Here is a 6,539-nt window from a genome sequence, read left to right on the forward strand (position 1 = left end):
ATTTGCTACAAATATGTAAACACAAGCTGGGCAGCATCATCAGGTTGCGACTGGGGCTTTAGGTCATGCAGTATTCTTTGTCCCCCCGATTAGGAAACATTAACCCTTGGGATCAAGTTGCTCATTTACAAATTCCCAGATTCACTTCCCTAAAAAATTCCCTGCTACTCCCACCCTCCAGTAAATGCTGGCAGAAAGATAGTCCCTAAAAGTTAAAAAAATAAATCGGTTTGCCTGACTTAAGTGAGCAAGACTCTGCAAGAGGCTGCGTGGATACTTTCGTATTGCAGCAGGAGGTCAGACGAGGCAAGAGGAGCAGCAGTGCTGCCCCAACTGCCCCGTGCATCCCAGCCCAGCTCCAGCAACCAACTCTGGCAACAACAAGTAGGATAAATGTTTACCAAAGGGTAGCAGTCATGAGTTTGGATATCGTCATGGAGGTGACACTTTGCTTTGCTGGCCAGGCACAGACCAGCGTCAGCCGAGGTACGGAGCTGACCTTGCCTCACTCCTCCCCAGCAAACACGCCGAGCGATCACTCTCCTCTGCAGATAACAAGGGAATGATGTTTGTTATCATGCTGGAAAAGCAAAACAGCTCTCATGCTGTCACCTCCCCAGGGTCAGCAGAGCCAAAACCTTTACTCCCAGTTGGCACTGACCTCCAGCTCTTGGATGGGAGGGCACGGGAGCCCTGGTAACACAGCCACCACAAAGGATGGCAGTTCCTCTCAGCTGACCATGACCCACCATGGAACAGAGGGGAGGTGATGCTCATTATGTAAAGGGAGTGCTGAGAGGCCAGTGGGATTTATTTGTTTTTTTCCCAGATGCTGAATGCCATATTAAACCAGAATGCCATATTTAACCAGAAATCACACACCAAAACAGTGACATTGCCTGGATGTAAAGCGCTGCCCCATTACTCATACAGCATCCACTGCACAGATGCCAGCTGTAGTGGGCGAAGGGCATCAGTGTTTCCCCTTAATTCTGGTCTAACAATTGCTGACGGAATTTAGCAGCCAAGGAGATATCAAAGCCAAAGACCAAAGTGAGGATCATCTTATAAATGTGACAACACTGTTAGACTTGTTCAAAGTACAGCACAGGATTCACAGCAGCAGTCACCATCCACCTGCTTGTTAAATAAATGTCCTTGCAGCTGCTGAGTCGTTCTTTCAGGAGGAGCTCTGTCCTGCACAGACACCTCTAAATGCAAACTTTTTCGATGTTGGAAGTAGCCATTAGGACCCGAGGGAAGAGCATGAAGCTGTGCCAGAGGACATTTAGGTTGTTCATTAGGATGATGTTCTTCACCCAGAGAGTGGTTGGGCACTGGAACAGGCTCCCAGAGGAAGTGGCCATGGCACCAAGCCTGACAGAATTCAAGGAGCATTTGAACAATGCTGTCAGTCACATTGTAGGATTTTTGGGGCTGTCCTGTGCAGGACCAGGAGTTGGACTTTGATGATCCTTGTGGGTCCCCCTCAACTCAGAATATTCTATGGTTATAGGATTTGTAGACCTCTGTAGACCAACACAACCACATTTGCACAACAACCCTCACCAGGCTCCGCTGAGCAGCTCCTCTCCCTCTGTTCTGCATCAACAGAAATACTCCCACTCAGGCTGACCCATCAGCGTTTGCATGGCTGGGTAAAATGACTTTGGCAGGCTGGTTCTGAATCCCATGGTTACTGTTCATCATCTCTGCTCTAACTGGGATATTTCCATACCAAAATAAGATGGTACAGGCAAAGCAGAAACTTCTGCCCAAACCAAGTTGGCCAAGTGCAAACTGGATCCTGTTGATAACTCCCAACTGTGTGCTCCTGAGGGTATGCCTCAGGACAGACCCCAGCCACTGTGTTTTTCTCCTCCTGTTGTCTGAAAAAAAATTAGAGTGGATGACTCTCATCCTGCTGCTGTGGAAAAAGGGGGCTCAACATTGTAAATCTGGGTTAGTGTTGGCAAAAGTGCTGGTGGGCTGCTGCAGACAGAGCCCAGAAAGCAGGTTAACCTGTCAGCAAAGGAAACAAATTTCAGCCTGGACCATGCAGTAGATATAAATATGTAGATGTTGAAACAGAAGTCACTGCCTGAACTTTTTGATATAGTGGTATAGGAAAAAGAAATCTCCATTGGTTCTACCCTCCATGCCAAAGATTGAGATGATGCATCTTGCAGTGCCAGGATGGCAGTGCCTAATCAACCCATTAATCAACGTGCATCAACCCAAATCACTCACAGAGCTGCATGCAAAGGTCAGGACTGACCTTGAACCCCTTCTGCGTCCTTAACCCACACTCAGTGCTGTCTGACAGATGACAGCACTATCACTTTCTCCCCTCAAGCTACCTACCTTTGGCAGGGATCAGCGGTCACCTTTCAGGGAAGGTTTACAGTGCTGCAAAGCACTTTTAGTCCAAATTTTGGGCTGAGCCCAGTTCTTCCCAGTTGGTGACCTGCTGCCCTAACTCTGCTTGCTGTTGTTGCATTTATAGGTTTCCTTCTCTCCCTCTTCAACTTTAGGGTCTGGAGAACCATCTCCCTCTCCCATAACTAACCAGGACATCCATCAGTGAACAACAAAATGTAGATCCCTCTTCCTGAGTGGTTGCTGTGATGAGTACAATTGTCATAGATAAAATATACAGAGAGGGTTTTCCACATCAGTTTTTGGATGTGATATTTCATGGACTCAGCTGTACTTCAGTGGAAGTTTCCTTACTCCTGCCCCTGCCCTGCTACATGTAGCAGTGGACCAGTTACACTGCAGCTGTAGGATGTGTATTGTCATTATTTGCAATTGTATTCACTCAGTCCATATAAAAGTATCAGCACAGCAACATGAATGATTTGTGTAATCATATATTTGCTGTTATTAGGACCTAATATGTTATGCCTGTAATTACATACTATGCTCCAAATAATAAGCTTGGAATTGCCGTGTAAATTTTGGGTAATTACAGAAAACTATGCTACAAACAGGTCCCCCTAGACCAAGTTCAGCATTCACAACCAGGAAATAACCATTATTAAAGGCTCTGCAATACACAAATCAATAGACTAAAATCCAGAAGCCTTCTGAGTATGTAGCAATAGTGAAGGGGGACAAATAACCACTTCAGGAGAGCAAGAGAAGTGCCAGTCCAGGTAGTGCTATCCCGGGGGAATATTTCTTCTCATTGATTTCAGGAATACCCCAGCAAAAACCCAAGGAACCTCCAATGGATGCAATGTAAGCTGCAAGTAGCACAAACTCATTCAGATGCAACTGTTTCAAAGGATTTAGAAGCTATGCTCATCATTAAAAAAGAAAGTTAAAATGCTCTCATTTAAATTAAAAGTCTGCCAGAGGTCATTACATCTTAATGCATAGTCAGGCTTTTCTAAATCGGCTGGAAACATTGACATTGATTTAAATTTATCCTCTCCTTCCCAGATCCAAGAGCTTTTCCAGATTTCAATGTCTTTTTTTTATTTTTTTGGTGAAGCTTATTCTTCCCCTCCTCACTGCAGTATCTGCGCATCTTCCGTCTAAAATCAATAGCAATAGTAAGGTCCCCTGTGGGTTTCTTGCAGTTGTGAGCATTTCTCCCAAGGATGGGACGTGATGAGAAGAAATGAGATCAGCCATTTTTATGGCCCAGTGAACAGTTACGGGCTTTGAGGGCTTTCTCATGGTCATGAACCTCAGAACAACTTCTGATTGTTTTAATTTCACTGCAGCCTTCCAGCTTCGTCATCTGTGCTGCCAACTTCTATTAAGGTTCCATTAAAAGGCAATGAAACACAGGGCTTTTTACAATACCCTTGACAAAACAATTTCCCTTTCTGGATGCAGTAAAAATTTTCAGCCAAAAATACAACTTTTTTGTTAAAAAACAAACAAACAAAAAAAAAAAAAAAAAAAAAAAAAAAAAAAAAGAGGGAGAGAAAGAGAGACAATTTCAAGCAGATCAAAATATTTCATAAAATGTTGTCGGATTGTCTGAGTCAGAAAAAACAATCCTGAAAAGGCTAATTTTCAAAGCAAAACATTGATTTTTCCTCTCTGCCTATCGTAATTACATTTGTTTCCACTTGCTTATGAAAAGCCCTAGATATCAGACAATATTTCATTTTGTGTAGAGCTAAGTGTTTTGTTCAGATCAAAATGTTCTCCACAACACCTTGTCATTGATAGCTGCTCGGTAATTGAATTTTACTGTTATTAATTGTACCTTTTCCTTTAAGGATCCTACATCTCTTCACTTTAAGTGTAACTATACTTAGCAACAGAGAGAAGGACAAATGCTGCCCTCAGATATAACTGGGTGAATTCAAGAAAATCCTGATTGAAGCAAAAGGTGTTATAAAAGGTAAGGAGTATAAAATTTAACCCTAAGTCACACATAGAATAAGCCTGCCCAAGACACTGTTTTAAAAGTTTTAACCCACAATACACCAATAACTTATAAAATCTGTGTCCTTTCATATCAATATTTAAACAACAAGTGTGATTCAGGAGCATCCATGCATGCGCCTGATCTTCCTGAAGTTCATGGGATTTGTCACAGCATTAAGCACAAGAAACCTGTTTGGTGTCCCAGTGGCACAATGTCAGGGATGGAGTTTGTGCAACAAAAGATAATGTAGCTTCAAATATTTGTAGATATTAAAATCGAGTTCCTGTCACCATGAGCATGTTCCCTCTCATTTGACACCTGGCAAATCATAGAAAATCATAGAATCATAAAATCATTAAGGTTGGAAAAGACTTTTAAGATCACCAAGTCCAACTTTTGACCTAATACCAACATAAGCCATATCTCAAGGTGCCACTTCTACTCATTTTTTGAACACTTCCAGGGATGGTGCCTCCACCACTTTCCTGGGGAGCCTGTTCCACTGTTTAACCACTCTTTCAGTGAAGAATTTTTCCCTAATATCCTAGAATGTAAACCATGGGCTTAAGTACAGGGGTCTTTGCAGCAAAGCAGAAGATCCCATTGCTCCATCCCTTTCCATGATACACATTGTAATAGTATATAAATCATGAATTACACCATAAATCATTCCTGGGGTTGCTGTAGGGAGGAAAGCAAGGGAGTTGTTTTGGAAGAAGCCTGAGAGGGCTGAAAGTGAGACAAGTTGGCAAGATCCATGGACAGCCTTGAGCCAGCAGAAGAGAGAGACACTGTGAGGTGAGCAGGGCCCCGAGCAGTCAAGGCTGATGCAGGGAGAGCTGTGAAGACCTGTCACCTGTAGCACACTTGTTGGAGCCATGGGGCTGACACAAAATGCTGAGTGGGTGCTTCCTGAGAGAGCAGTGCCTCTTTGGTGAGCTAAATAGAGAGGATCCTGCACAAAAATACTGTATAATGGTCCTGAGTCGTTCATAAAACACAGTTTTCTAAAAGCTAAATGGGGATTGGAGATAAAAATCGTGATTCTGGAATCTCCTAAATTCTCCGTGATGGAGTTAATAGCCTCAGGGTGGTTTATAGACATGTTCTACCTCTGCACTCCAACACTGACCTGAGTTTTACAGACTGCACATTTGCAGCTCTACAGTTCAAACCCAATTGCTATGACTTCACATAAAATAGTAATAATCAACTATCAATAAGACTTTGGGAACTGGGGGAAAAACAAAGGGCAAAATGTTCATTCTTAATAAAAACCGGTGCTGACGGTCAGGAAATTGAACCTTCTGCTAGCATTAGTTACAGGAGCCAAAAACATTGCTGCTGAGTGTTTCTGGGGAGCATATGCTTTATATACTTGAAAGATACTCTTCTATATCAAGTCTTTAATTACAGAAACATGAAAAATAAAGGCAGAAATCATAAAGATTTCCTTTTCCTCTGGTAGCTAATCAGTCCAGGGTGTATTTACTTACGAGCAGAGAGCTGTCTTCATCCCAACCTCTCTCCTCCCTGCATCCCCAGGATGCAGCCCGATGTGCAGTTAGCTGGTGTTTCGCTGATGAATCAAACCATTTGCTCCAGAAATACAAGATGCAGGGCCAATATTTTCAAAAGCTGCCTTTAAAACTCTGGCAGCGATTTAGTGTGGTCATGTTTCTGAGTGTGAAGTTCTTCATGTATGAATGCTTGCACTCAGGATTTATTTGCTTGGGCTGCATTCACATCCATGCAGGCAGTGTGACCATGAACCTAAAGTTTTCCATGTGCTATCTACTAGATGAAGGAAAATGGGTTTAAAGGATTAGAAGCCAGGTAAGGACTGGAAATCTGGTGAGGATTTGCTGTTCCAGGGTGGTGTTTAGGGCTATAGGGCAGTCAGTGAGTTAGAGGAAAGGAGGAAAAAAAATTACATTTATGTGAAGCAAACCCAGCAGTTTTGCTACATTCAGTAGTATCTTTCTTTCATTGCACTTCACTAAGTGGGGGAGAAGTATCTTTATGTGAACATCTGGGAGTACAGCAGCCCAAAGCACGGTGCACAGATCCCAGAGGTGGCCTCAGACCTGGAAATGGTCTGGACACATCAGCATCATCCAGAATCAAGACTAATTAGTCCTTGTGG

Source organism: Pipra filicauda, unplaced genomic scaffold (assembly GCF_003945595.2).
Source record: "Pipra filicauda isolate LSUMZ 115617 unplaced genomic scaffold, ASM394559v2 scaffold30_size5312502_pilon, whole genome shotgun sequence".
In the NCBI taxonomy this organism is placed as follows: Eukaryota; Metazoa; Chordata; class Aves; order Passeriformes; family Pipridae; genus Pipra; species Pipra filicauda.